Source organism: Protopterus annectens, chromosome 10.part0 (genome assembly GCF_019279795.1).
Source record: "Protopterus annectens isolate FY-2018-M chromosome 10.part0, PAN1.0, whole genome shotgun sequence".
Classification (NCBI taxonomy): domain Eukaryota; kingdom Metazoa; phylum Chordata; order Ceratodontiformes; family Protopteridae; genus Protopterus; species Protopterus annectens.
The window spans coordinates 1654561101-1654575927 of NC_056744.1; the positions used below are offsets into that span (position 1 = coordinate 1654561101).

Below are 14827 nucleotides of genomic sequence, written 5' to 3' on the forward strand. Positions count from 1 at the left end.
TGATTCCACATTTCCAGTATCCAGAAAAGTCACCTTGCTTCCTGACTCTGTCAGATTTTAGCTTCCATCATTGTCAGACTCCTAACCATTTCCAACATGAGACAGTGGTATATCCAAAGAGGAGGAGCTTGATACAATGTCACTTGGGAAGACACCAAATGAAAATACCCACAGTAAGTAAGACCCACCAACTTAGGTTAATCATAGTGAATGAATGCTGCATAGTGTTTATAATGGTAGAATACAACACGATAGACCTTGCCTAGTACAGCTTGTCTTGTGAATGGAAGCCTTGATGTTCCTATATAAAAACGGATACATCATTTAGTGATATGCAGTACAGTACTCATTTACCCAATATGTAGTACTTCAAAACATTGTAGATGCACACTCTAGACATCTCCAAAGACAATTCTTAGAGCCCACTGCAGTTCAACGCCAGTACCTAACACTGCATTATGGCTTAGGGATGACTCTGATTCCGAAGAGACAAGGAACTTCTCCGTCCCATTTAATGGTGGTTTGGCCGACTGACTGCACTCCACTAAGCTAAGCTCCTGTGCAAGGTGGGCAGCATACCGTTTTGCAGCATGTGTTATGTCAGTGGCCCAGGCAGCATTTGACTTGATTGTAGTCCCTGCCTTGGCCACCAAAGACATTTATATCACCAATCACATCCAGCATAATCTGTATAGGGCCTACCCGATTTTATTATAGCTGATCATTATTTGACCATGAAGACGGAGGACCTGCAACAAGATTTCATTCTATACATGGGAGAATTTACATTTCCACTGGTTTTACTTACCAGGGTATACTGCTGTGTAAGGAAAGAATAACATATGTGAGGAAATGCATATCAGTACACTTCATATGCATCACCTTATATGCTCTAATGGTTTGTAACACACACACCTCTATAACCATAGTTACTATTCAGTTAGGTTGGTTACATTGTGTCGCAAGTACACATTTCAAATCCTACATGCAGTTTGGAGCAGCAAGCAAGGACCTCCAATGGAACATCTTTAAGTATCATCTGTGTGATGATTGACTATGGCTGACCTTGCATATGAATCATGTCTTTGATTGCACGGGGTGGTATGCCTAGGCAGCTGGTGTAAGTATCTATAGAGACAGACAATGGATAACATTAGGAACATAATCTATGTAGGAGCAGATTACCTGCAGACATAATACTGGTACCTCACCCAGTGGAACACAGCTGAGTATTTCAGCTGCATGTTGCAGCAGGCAAATAAACAGACCAATTCTGTATTTTGTGTCTTGCAGAGGTGTCAGTGCCCAAGTAGTGACATTATGTAGTCTGCGTGGATATTTCATAACGATCTGTAATGCAGCTGTCGACCAGCAAGCTACATTTCATCATGATCACCATCATCAATCCCTTTTTCCCATTTTTCTGCAGGGGACTGGCATGTTGCATCAACTGTCACCACCTCTCCCAATTCAATGCCACTCTCCTATATTCTTCAAGAGTCATGCTTGAGAGTAGCAGGTCTTTTCTAACACAGTCCATCTCTTAGCTGGATGCCCTCATTTCACTTTGAATTCTTCCTGAATGTCCCAAATCATCTTCCCCAGATTGGCTTCTGCTTTTCTGTACACGTGCCGGAAGCACCGTAATCTGTTCTCTTTGATCTTTTCTGCAAATGGAGCTCCCTGAGCTTTTGCACTGATGTCCTCATTTCCTCGTCTGTCTCAGAGTGTGCCTTCTACAGCTTGTCTCAGGCACTTCATCACCTGTAGCTTCTTCAACTGTTCTGCCTTCACTGCCCAGGTTTCTGTACCATACAGTAGAAATAGTTGACCCACTGTTTTCTACACCTTACGTTTTAGCTTCTTTGGCATTCTTCTGTCACAGTTGGCTGCAGCACCTCAGATTCTAGCTTTGACTTCCTCATTCAGACTTCCCTTCTCCTCAACCTCCCCTCCTGGGATACTTGAAGCTGTTAATCTGTTCATCTATTTTTCCTTCTATCTCAGTTTTCATCTTCTCCTGATTCCCACATTTGCTGCCATTACAACTGTCTTACCCAGTTTCATCCCATGTGCCTTCAGTTTTGCATTCCATTCCCCTAACCCTTACTGAAGTTCTTGCTCAGAGTGTGCCTGCAATGCCACCTCATCTGCATACAGCAGCTTTGCTGATCTGTCCTCTCTGACATGTTTTCTGATGTAGGTTTTCAACAGTATGAACAGCAGTGCTCTCAAAATTGAACCCAGATGTACACCCACTCCCACTGAGAACCCTGCGAGTCTGAACACTGATCGTATTTGTATAGTATGGTCCTTGTGCATAACCTGCACTAATTCTGTCAGTGTTTGTGGGACTTTGAACCATCATCAGACTGCCCAAGTCAGCTTTCTTGGGAGATTGTCACATGCCTTCTCTCTTTTCTTTTTCTTTTTCAAGTCTATGAATGCCCGGTTGGACTATTTCTTCAACTCTAGTTTCTTTTCAGCTATCTCTCTCACTGCAAACATCAAGTCAGTTGTGCTGCAAACCTCAAGTCAGTTGTGCTGCATCCTGATCTGAATCTGAATTGCTCATCTCCCTTACATTCTTCTGCACTGTGTATTAATTTATCTATTAAGCCTTAACATTATCTACAAGGGCCATTTATGTAACATGTGATATGTAATGCTGCTGAATATAAATATCTAAGAAAAACTTTCCTGTCACACTCCCAGTAGAGCATATATAGGAATAACCGCAGGACTGCATTGAAACTAATCGCTGCCTACATGTACTAGGACCCTTACACTGACCTGTACACAGACTTGCACAACAACAGTAGACACATCAGACACCTGTAAAAATGTTTGTAGGTAACTTTAACAGTAACAGTGCATGCTACTCACAAAACATATACTTTGTGACTTGGTGATGAATTGCTGTTTCTCTTCTGTCTGTCAGACTCTACGTAACTCCTCCCATAATTGACACAGCTGAGATGACTACACTTGAATACAGCTGTACCTTTGAAACGGTACCACTTACTTTCATACAGCACATTGCCTAGGCAGTTTTACAAAACAGTACCTGCTGGAGGCAGAGCAGCTAAATGAAAAGGTAGAAAGTCCAGGTGTGTAGCGTCTGATAAATGCAGCTTGTGCAGCTGGGACCGCAGAGTATTTGATTGCCCATTTATAGTGTTCTATAGGGTGATGAGGCTCTTTGCCATGAACACCTGCTGGAGTCGGTGAGCATACATGAGGAGGGCAATGACCCCAACAGGGGAAATCTTCCAATATATAGTAGTTTTTCCATCTGATGAGGCCACTAAAGAGCAAAGTTACTGTCATAGTTTGGCATCACACAAGTCATACACACTTTTAATGCTACTCTGATATGCCAACATTTTCTGTCCTATGTTATGGATACCTCTCCACAGAGTGCTGCATTAATATGACCTATGTTGTGCAGTGCATGCTGAAAAAAATCCGCAGGCATGACTGGAGAGGCTAGCCATACTTACTGGAATGAGAACTGAAGAATGACCATGGCTTCTAATGATTTTGTGTGTGTGTGTGTGTGTGTGTGTGTGGGTAGCAAGTCCTATACTTGTTGCACAAAGATCAGTATAAGGTGTCTGGCACTGTCTTGTTAGATGTGATTGATACTATTGGCATACCCTGCTCTGATGAGAAGTACAGTACCACTTCAGTAACCTGTGCAAATACCATCCTGAGCAAGTATATCTCCAGTGTACACAGATATATTGCACTGTCTTGCAAAATACATTATGGATTGTAGGTATTGTTACTGAATGGTGCATTTTATTCTCTAACTCTGGAGGCCATACAGAAGAATTGTCTTGTATATCAGAGAAGAATCCAAAAGGCTTTCTAGGTGCATGGGGTGCACATTGCTTACCTTTTATTTTTTCCTGTAATCTTAAATTGTGTTAAGAAGTTATATTATTGCATTGATTGTCTGAAAGCGGCATGCATCTGGGTCACCCTGGACAGGTAAACGTGAGCAAGTTTAGATTTACAGGTATGTCTAGTGCAGTTTGGACCCTGTTTTAGATTATGAAGAATATAGATGTCCTGCCATATCACTGTTGCAGTATTCCTTACAGCTGGGATCCCTGCCAAGGGTAGCCTGATGTCTGGTCAGTATACCAAAGCCTTAGGTTGTAATAAAGACATCATATGTCACACATATGCTCCCTGCCCTCGGCAGAGGGCATAAAGGTGATATACATACATACCATCCTCAGAATTTCTTTGCAACCAGTCCGAATGCCATCTTTGATTATCAGTGTGATCGCTCGTTCATCTGCTGATTGTCAAGCCATTTTTCAGATAAGTGCCTCTTTGGGTTTTTTCTTATCTTCTTTTACTTCTGGTTGTTTCATGTCATCCAGAAAGGGGAATGCCAGTGTGGGAGACAGAATCCCCATAATAAGGACCATCACGAGCAGTGTTTATTTTGCTTAGGTGCTTCTCACAACCATATGTCCTGTCCTATGTATCGGGCTTTTGTTCCAAAAACTGCATAGTCATCTCTTCCCTTTGGCCATTTACCTAGTGAACTAACATCTTAAATTGTTGGTTCAGGGTACTGTGAGAGAATAGTCTCAGCCCAAGGGTCAGCCATCTGTAAAGAAGAAGACCAAGAAAACTTGGTCAGATTCTTCGGTTGTGCCGCCTCCACTTGACATCTCTCTCGTGGTTAGTGAAAGCCCAGAGGACTGTTTATTTTCAGATTCCTCGGCCACAAACGTTTTGGAGGCTAGCATGGATACAGCTTCTCACATCTCCCCTGAGGCTCTGCTGGTGTCCATTTTGGATGTTCGGTGGAAAGAACAGCTGATTATTTCTGAAGGGCCCAGGGGTGTTCCACAAATCCTAATGCATCAGAGATTCCTACTATGCTTATTGAATGTAAGCAGGGGTCTGAACCACCTCAGATATTTAGGGATGATGTCTCCTTGAAAAAGAAGCAGAAAACTACGCATATTTCTCCTGCTCCCAAGGATTCTCAGTGTAAATAGCAGGATTTCACACAAGGTTTGTTTAATGCCTTTATGGCTTTGAAGCCCCCTCGAGGGGTCTCTGTTCCTGCTCCCCCTTGGTATTCTACAGTTCTTAAGAGGCCTAGGGAGCAGTTTTCCTCTGATGAGGATGTGGATTCTGATGAAGAATCCTTGATTTATTCCTCACAGATTCTCTCACCCTTGGACTATGTTTCTGAGGAAGAGGATTCTCTTAGACCAGATTCTCCTTTTATGGAGATTTCCTTTTGAGATACAGTTTCCCGTATGATGGAGTTTAAGTGGGACTGTAACCAGGTCTTGGCTGTCCAGCAGAAGTATTATGAACTACTTCAAATGGAGTCTCCCAGGTCTTCTGCTGTCCCTCCTGTCCTTGCTAACTTGTTGGACAGTTTTTTTCTGTAGCTTCTTAGGCTCCTGACTAGGCTCTTTGACTCCCAGCCACCTGCTCCTAAAAAAAATGATAGGCTTTATAAGGTGCCTGATGATTGTAAATTCCTTTACATGTATCCCTCTGCTGGCCCTTCTGTTATTTTTGTTGCTTCTAATAAACCGTCTAAGCTTTTGCGTTCTACAAAGCTGCTCCCCCTGACAAGGACAGCAGAACCATGGAGAGTTTGGGTAAGTTAGAAAGTGTACTGCTGCTACCCTGGCCTTTAGAACTGTGAATTACCAGCAACGCATGACCAAATATATATTTGGCTCTTCTCTTTCAGGCCTGTCAGGTTATTTCAGACCTTCCTGACTCTGAGGGGCAGACTTCAGCTCTTTCTTTACTAGGATCATCTTCTCATGTAGCTCGCCATTCTATTAAATGCAGCTACGATGCAGCTGATGCCTTATGTACAGCTGCTGCACTTGACTCTGTGTTGAGGAGGTATTCCTGGCTTCACCTTTAGCCTTTGCCTGATGATATTAATGCTAATTTGATAGAAGCTCCCCTTGATAATAAACATCTCTTTAGTTCTGCAGCTGCTGAGCTTTTTAAGTCTCTTCAGGAAAAGGATAAGGCTGTGCAGGAAATAAAACATATTTCTGTTTCCCCATTCCCAAATTTCAGAGAAATTACCCTAGTAACCTGCCTTTGTCCTTAGACAGTCTCGCCCTCCTCCCAAAGGTAAAAAGGTGGTAGAAGGGCTCCTCCTGCTAAGTCTACTCAAACTCCTGTGGCTCAGAAGCCTTCCTTTCCAGACAAGCCAGGCTCTGCCTGGTTGTCTTTTTTCCCTCTTCAGTCTCATTCGTCTTTCTCTTTATCTTTCCCTGTCTCCTCCAAATTGGTTAAGGATCATTCAGGATTCTTGGGATGTGTCCATCATTCATCAGGGGTATTACATGATTTGGAAATCCCTTCCTCCCATTTTTGAGCATTCCTCAACCTCCTCAAGAACAGCTGCCCTTTTTTCAAGATGTTCTTCAGAGCCTTTTGTCTCAAGGAACAATTCAAACAGTTCCAGCTCCTCAAAAGGGGAAGGGATTTTACTCCAGAATGTTTCTGGTTCCCAGGAAAGAAAGCACCTGGAGAGCCATTGTGGATCTCTTTTGGCTCAAGATGACCTGCTTATTCAGCCTTCCACTCCAGAGATTTTGCTTCAGCATTTTCATTTTGCTGTCTCATGCAAAGCCTAGAGTTTTTAAAGTGAATTTCCAAAAATTCTTCCCAACTCCTTCTCAGGATCATGTTTTTCTTGGGTGTAGGCTCCAGACTATTCAAATGCTGGTGTTTCTGCCTCCTCCAAAGGCTTTAACTCTGATTGCTTTCTTACAGTCCTTTCTTCCTGTGGTCTCCATTACAGCCATGGAGTTTTTTAAGTGCTCTGGGGGTACATGGCTTCCACTATTCCTATGCTTCCTCTGGCCAAGCTTCATCTTACCTCTTGTGCAGACTGGCTGTTTAGGTTTGAGATCTAGCTGTCCAGCATCAGGTGACTCTTCAGGCTGTATATATTCCTTCAAGTAAGAACTTTGTGGCAGGTTATCTGAGCAGATCCATAACACAAACTCACAAGTGGATGCTTCACAGAGATGTATTTCTGGACATTGTCTGCTAGTGGGGTACTGCTGAAGTAGATCTTTCTGACTCCCCTCTGAACAGACAACTTCCTGTATTTTGCACCAGAGTCCAATGTCCTCTGGCTTGGAAGGTGGATCTCCTGTCTTTTTGCTGGAAGGGGACATTTCTTTCTGCCTTCCTTCCCCTTCCTTTCTGCCTTCCTTCCCCTACCTTTCTGCCTTCCTTCCCCTTCCTTTCTGCCTTCCTTCCCCTTCCTTTCTGCCTTCCTTCCCCTTCCTTTCTGCCTTCCTTCCCCTTCCTTTCATACCAAAGATTCTGTTCAAGATAGAACAGGTTGCTCCAAAAACCTTGTTGGTGACTCCCTTTTGGCTGTGACAGCACCTCTCCTTCTGCATCTAGCAAGCGGCAATCATCACAAGTTACCTCACAGGGTGGATCTACTCACACAAGATAAGAGATCTCTTATCCATCCCCACCTGTCCACTATTCCACTGACTCTGTTTGTGATAGGGTTTTGATCCCTTTAGGCATTTTTTTTCTGAGGACATACTTTGGGTCCTGCTGTAGGCCAGGAAATGCAATGCCAGGAAATCTTATTTATCCAAATGGAAGAGGTTTTCTGTTTAGTGTCTTACTTATAACCTGGATCCACTTTCTATGGAAGTTCCTATGGTTGTCTTATTTGTGTAAAGTGCTCAGTGGTGGATTGGCATACTCTTCTGTTAAAGCCCACCTGTCCCCTGTTTCTGCTTGTCTGCCTTTGACTTCCCCTTTGGCTTCTAGAGTCAAATTCAAACAATTTCTTAAAGACGTCCTTCATATTAGGCCTTCCACGAAGCGTATTCCTCCTTCCTGGGACTTTAATTTTGTTGTGGAAAAATTGACTCGGGCACCTTTTGAGCCAGCAGCTTCAGCTTCCTTACAGCATTATGGATTGCTCTTGTAAGACTATTCTTCTTTTGGCCCTTACCACTGCCAGGAAGGTGTCTGAGCTGCAGGCCCTTATGGCTGTCCCTCTTTTTTTAGTTTTTCATAAGGGCAGGGTGTCTCTTTGTACTAATCCTTCTTTTATGCCCAAAGGTGGTTAATGGCTTTTCTCTTAATCAGTCTGTTCATTTGCCCACTTTTTTCCCTTCTCCACAGTCTGCTAGTGAAAAGGTTCTTCACCCCTTGGATTGACATAGACAACTCTGATATTAATTGGATAAAACTAAAGCCATTCGTAAATCTGCGCAGCTTTTTGTTTCCTTGTAACGTAGGTCTTTTGGTTTGTCTGTTTCTAAGAAAACTATTTCATCTTGGCTATCCAAGGCCATTTCCTTTTGTTACTCCATTTATGGGAAAAGCCTTCCTTCCTCTGTTGAGGCTTATTCTATCGGGGCTGTGGCTTCTTCTGGTGCTTTTTTAAAAGGTTTGGATACTAACTCTGTTCTTGAGACAGCTACTTGGACTTCTGTTCATAATTTTACCAAACACCATAAGTTGGATGTTATTCCTAAGGCTAGAGCTGGATTTGCCAGGGATATCCTGCATGGCTTTCTTGAGGGGTCTGCTGGACCTTTCTCCTCCCAAATTTCTTCCTGAGCTTTTGTGCTGTCCCTACTGTAAGAAATACTGCAACAGTGATATGGAAGGACATAGTACAGTTGTGTAAAATCTTACCATAACAGTAGATGTCCTTGTCTTCACTGTTGCAGTATTTGCTCCCTCCTCCTCCTGTTTTTTTCTCTTTTGGGTGCACATGTTCCTCTTTTCTCCTTGGACTGTTGTTCCTCCTGGAGCTTTTCAGTTCTGAGGATGGTATGTCTGTACGTCAGATTTATGCCCTATGCCGTGTGTGGGGAACATACGTGTGACATATGACATCTCTGTTATAACCTAAGGCTTTGGTATACTGGCCAGACGTCTGGCTACCCTTGACAGGGGGTCCCTTCTGTAAGGAATACTGCAACAGTGAAGAGAAGGACAGCTACTGTTATGGTAACATTTTACACAACTGTACTTTGTGTGTGACAATTACAATTTTAGTCTTGTATACCTGCAGTTTTTAGGCTGTAGGATTAGTAAAGAATGGCAGTTGGCCACAGTCTCATCATAATTTCCCAGCACTTCATAGGCAGATTAGTAATCCTACATTAACTGTGAAAGGCACTACTACAAGTGTCACCATGGTTACCTGTGTCCAGCCTGTTAAGGTAACATGCTATGGTACAGCATCTTGCACCCATCAGTTAGAAAGAATTGTATCTTTACACAGCAGTGGTTATATATTTGTATGATATCCCTATGTGTTTAATAGGTTAATTATGTGGATTGTTATGCAAATTTATTTCCGTTTTCCCTTCCTTCCTTTGTCACTACCATTCCTTTTGAACATATTTAATGTTTTTATGTCATTGCTCCACATTTATTTTGTTTGCACTTTAGTACAGTGGCTGCCAAGGCGAGGCCTAGGTCTTCAGACCCCTAGCTTGCCCAGCCATCCTGTCTGTCTCACCAACACACATCCCACACTGCTTTCCTGGCGGATGCAGAAAGGAACAGCCAGGTAGCCATCTTTTCTGTCCTTGGTGGTGACTTACTAACTGGGAGCGCCATTATTCCCCTCAAGTGGCACTGCCATGGGTAGTGCTTAATAATTAATATCAAATCATAACAATGTGGATTAGAATAGCGGCATTTCCTTCGATAACTAGTGACCTAAAAAGGAGCGTTTTTACCAGAGACAGAAAATTACAGCAATTCAAAAACCTTAACTGTGTGTGTGTGGGGGGGGGTTAATATTTTTTTTGAAGAAATGAGTGCAGAAACAAAAAATTCAGCTTTCTAAAACTAAGTCAAGCTTCATCATTAGGATCCCCTAAAGGATGCCGCATTTCTGTTACAGTGATGTGCTAAATATTACCTCAAAAAAGTCATCTGTACTGAAAAGAATTAGAATGGTTTAATTACCAAGAAACAATTTGACTGACAATCCTAGTGTACATTACATAATCCTCAAATGTAAGGATAACTACACAAGGACTGCTGCTAATTTTATTGTCCAGTAATCCGATGTTGTGTATCACACCATGTATAATTTCACTCACTTCTGTATCCAGCTTTTAGCTAGAGTCTAGTCCACATATATACTAAATAGTCAAAATAGCAACAAATGCCAATTTATTTCTGGTAAAATGCACATTTTATCTCGCATTTAATAAAAGAAAAGTTGAAGCATACTTTATCCTTTTCCAGTTACCTGAAACCTTTGAGGACGTTGTTGTCACTTTCTCAGAAGAGGAGTGGAAGATGTTAAGAAAACAAGATAAGGAGCTTTACAGGGAAGCGATGGTAAACAACTATGAAACCATGGTGTCAGTAGGTAAGTGCAATCAATTTTAGGAAGTTAAGTCTTTACTCCAAGGTTTGCAGGTATAATATTACAGTGCTGTGCCAGGATAATTTCAGAAACATGCACTTTGTACTTGATTGGAGGGTGAAGAATCTTCACCCTTTCATATGCTTCTGGCACAACTGTACTTTGTTACAGGCAGCATATCTTTACCTATGGATTCTACATTGTCTCAAGTGATCCTTCCTCCCTTTTTCTTTCTTGTTTGAGTGTACCTTTCATGTATAAAAACTGATCATTTTCGCTGGTTTGCCTTTCTTTCAGTCTTTCACTGTGGGGATTCACCCGATTTTGAATGGAATTATGCCTCCTTTCACTTTTTTAAAGTCTATTCAGTCTTGCTGAATTTGTTCATCTGCTGTGTTTTTTTTTTTTTTTTTTGCATAAAGCAGCCACCCCTTAAGTAGTCTATTTCCTCTTGAGGTCACCAGTATTTCCTTTCCTCTTCTGTATTTCAATCAGTAAAAACAAAATGAAAACTCCAGCAAAGCTAGAACTTCCACTGAGTGACCTTCCAAACCTCTTGTATCAAAGGCACATGGGATAAATGCAAATGATCCTTATGAACATCAGGTGTTTCAGCTTATTGGCAATTCTGAATGCCCATGACTTGTTTTGTTGTTTTAATGGACAATTTCAGGCCAATAAAGCCAAACCCCACTAGCTATGGATATGCATATTTCTGCCTAGTTATGACCTCATCAGCCCAGCACAAGCAGAGTGTTTGACTAAGCATTAGAAACACAGGGATGTTATACCCAGCTGATGTCCATTATCATTAGGGTCACTGCAAAAATATCCCAAACAACAAACTAAAACAGTGAGTGAGAATGTCACTGAAAAACCAGTTGGTATAAACAAAATGAAACTGAAATTGCCCATTAAAATGAAGAAACAAGTCATGGGCATTCAGAATCTTCAATAAGCTGAAACACCTGATGTTCATAAGGATCATTTGCATATATCCCATGTGCCTCTGATACAAGAGGATTGGGAGGTCACTCAGAGGAAGTTCTAGCTTTGCTGGAGTTTTCATTTTGTTTTTACTGATTGTTTTTTCAGTGACCTTCTCACTCATTGTTTTAGTCTTCTGTATCTCAAGGAATGTGTGTTGTGATCCATGAGTACCACTTAATGGAGACGTAGACCTTTAACTTATTTTTCCTAATGTGCTGTTTATTACCAAGGTATGATCTGTTAGACATCTGTGCTCTATTTTACAGGTTCTATTGACATATTGACTTTATTTTAAAAGAGTTGTTCAGAGTTACAGAAGATGGAAATTAATCTGTGAATCAAACCCAGGTCTGAAAGACATAACACATATGCAACTTTTTTAAAATTAGAATAATAGCCTGGGTTGTGATGTGTACATCTGCAATAACTGTAGCTGTCCTTAATACTGCAGAAATATTCTAGATAGGGCTTATACGTAAAATGTACAGTCACTTCTCCCACTTTATCTTACTAAGGTCCCTCTCTGCTTTGAAATGCAGTATGTCACTAGTCCCAGCTACTATTTTGCCAAATTGTAGGAACCTTGAGGTAGTCTTTTTTTATTGCATAGTTTATTAATGTTTAGGTCTTGTACTATTTTCTGATTTACAACTGTGGATGATGGAATAGAAATACATTAACAAAAATTACTGCAGTAGCACAGAAGTGCAGAATATTCTTCAAAACACGAGTGAAAAATGGTAAACTTCTTTATGAGTATGGCAAGAATTCATTATGATTGTTAATTACAATACAGTTGTCATATGATAAGTCACAGATGTGAAGAATTGAATAGTACACAAGTAAAGATTGGCAGTGGGTTACTGTCCTTGGATGGACTAAATGCAATAAATGACTGGAGCTATGGTCATTGACACTGTACTTCAATACTTCCTGAGGTGTAAATTCTTAAAGCACCTATATGAATGTTAAATATACAGTTATCTGTTCTCCATACAGGCAGTCTAGCTTTTTTGCTAATTAGTTGGTTTTATTGATATGCGCATGATATGGTTCAGTTCCTGTAGAATTCCAGGCATGAATATGCCCCTCCATAATGGTAGGCCAATATAATTTGTAATGCAGAGCTAAGTTAGGTTAGACTATATCTGCTGTCTCCTGTCTTATTAACTCACTGTCAATATACTACATGGTGTCAGAAATGGGTATTTCTCAAGCTCTGAACATTTGCTGATATGAAAAAATATGGTTACTTTCAAGAGTTACTGTATTTGGAAGTACAGATGTATTATTCCTGCTAGAAGTATGCTTCAGATGCATCCTGCAACAGAAAAAGGTGCTTTAACAAAATGTAAGCAAAAATCAGAGCTTTGAACAGGAAACATTGTGAAATGCTTAAGAAACTAATTATAAATGCACCAATATTAAAATACTGTGATGAGGTAAGCAAGTGGTTTTGCAAGTAGGCAAATTGGTGTAGAAACTAGGATCTTAAAAGTGAGTACAACGGTTGCCTTTGAGTAAAGAGCACTTACGGATGCACACAAGACCTATGCATAGATAGAAGAGGAACTGTTTACAGTACTGCATGGTTATGAGAAATTTAATATGTCCACTGTAAGAGATTCACTTGTAAACCCTGCATACCTTTTCAAGGCATATTAACAAAGTCTTTGTAAAAGGCATCTCCAGGATTGCAGAGGATGAAATTTAATGTACATAAGTTTTCTCTGAAAGTGAATTCCAACCTAGGTAAGGTTCTCCACATAGCAAATATTTGAGTGCATTATATTTTCAAGAGAATCACAAAGGACTATTGGGTGATTCTACCATTGCCAGTAACAGAACTAAATATAAAATAATTTCAGAGATGTGCTTAGATTGGCATGTTAAATGCAGTTGCTGAAAGATATTAAAAGCTGGCCTGAGGAAAGAAACTGTTTTATTCTTCCTTCAAGGAAGAATAAGTTGCATTCATGGCTTCAGAAGTGATAAAGCAACACTTCCTGGTCAGTTGAGAAGACACTTGCTTGCAAGAATACATGAACCATATGTGGTAGAAGTGATGTACAAAGAAAGACCTAAAGATAAAATGTTTTGTTCAGGAAGTTGGCTGAACAGGCACAAGTAATTGGAATTAGACTGCAGTATGATGGCAAAAAGGACTATACGGAATGTTTATGTCTATTGTCCATATTATATTCTGTTTAGACAGAACCTAAATCTTCCTTCAGTTCTGACTGATGGCTTGCCTACTGTAGAAGAGGCCGCAAGGAGCATGGTAGTATAAGAATATATTTCAGCATTGTATGCAACATGAAGAGCATTTGGTAATGGCTGAATGTTTGGGTGGAATTTGTAGAGAACTGTGGACACAACTTCATACTACAAGTGAACGTTTTGAAATGAGACAAAGTGCATTACAGAAGAACTGACTGTACAGAATGGAAAGGGCCCACAGTCATTACTAGTCAGGATGGAATTGTGGCATTTATCAGACATAGTGGTAGTTATGTGTGAGTGTATAGTTCTAGCCTTCTAAAGTCAAGACAGAAGCAAGAATCAGAAGACCATTATGTCAATAAAAATTAGAATTATGAGGTAGGGGATTCACCAGAAATTATATGAATCATTCCAGAAAATGGAAAAGAATTGAGATGGAGAATTCTGAAACAATTAAGAAAGAATTTAATAGATTGCAAGAAGCAGCCATAGGTGCCAGAAGAAAGTAATAGCTTCAGTCTCAAAAAGGTCCATTTCATAAAATTTGTGGAGTGGACAGAGAAAGAGGAATGTAACACACAGCTGAAGTCTTATGATTGGCTAATAAAGTTTCAGGCAAACAAAAGAACAGGTATCACTTAAACCTCTTACATACCACTGATATGTTGGGCACAGAAGGATCCATTGACCTGCCATGTATAAAAAAATATCCATAATGAGCAAAGAACTTTAGATTCAGCTTTGTAACTTGCATATTGTACTTGCTGTACTCCTGACCAGTGACTTATTATTTGAACCGGCAACACACGACAGAATACATACTGGAGAGATAATGTTATTTTGAAGAAGCTAGTAATTTATCTTTGGTGTTTACTTTCAAAGAAACTGCGAAAATATTAATACTCTAAGCATGTCTTGTAGCTGGAGGGTTTGAAGAACTTTGCAGAAAAGAACATCCAAAAACTTTAGTGTGTGTCAGGATCTCTCATTACCCCTTTGACCATGATTTGTGAAAAGTTCATTGGCAAGGTGTAAAACTGTCATATGATCTATCTGTCCTCTTCTGAGCAAGATGTTTGGGTTAAGCGTGAAAATACAAGACGTGGTTATGGCCTTTTAAATGCTAGGAGACAGAACCTGACAGTTTGATCCAGTTGTGTTCTGCTGGCTAGATAGGAACAATAATCTCATTTGTTGACATTGTATGATATGGGT

At 40.6% G+C, this 14827-nt stretch overlaps 1 pseudogene; it reads left to right on the plus strand.

The window, feature by feature from the left end:
- LOC122814375 overlaps positions 1–14827 on the plus strand; it is a 388456-nt pseudogene that overhangs the window by 335659 nt on the left and 37970 nt on the right.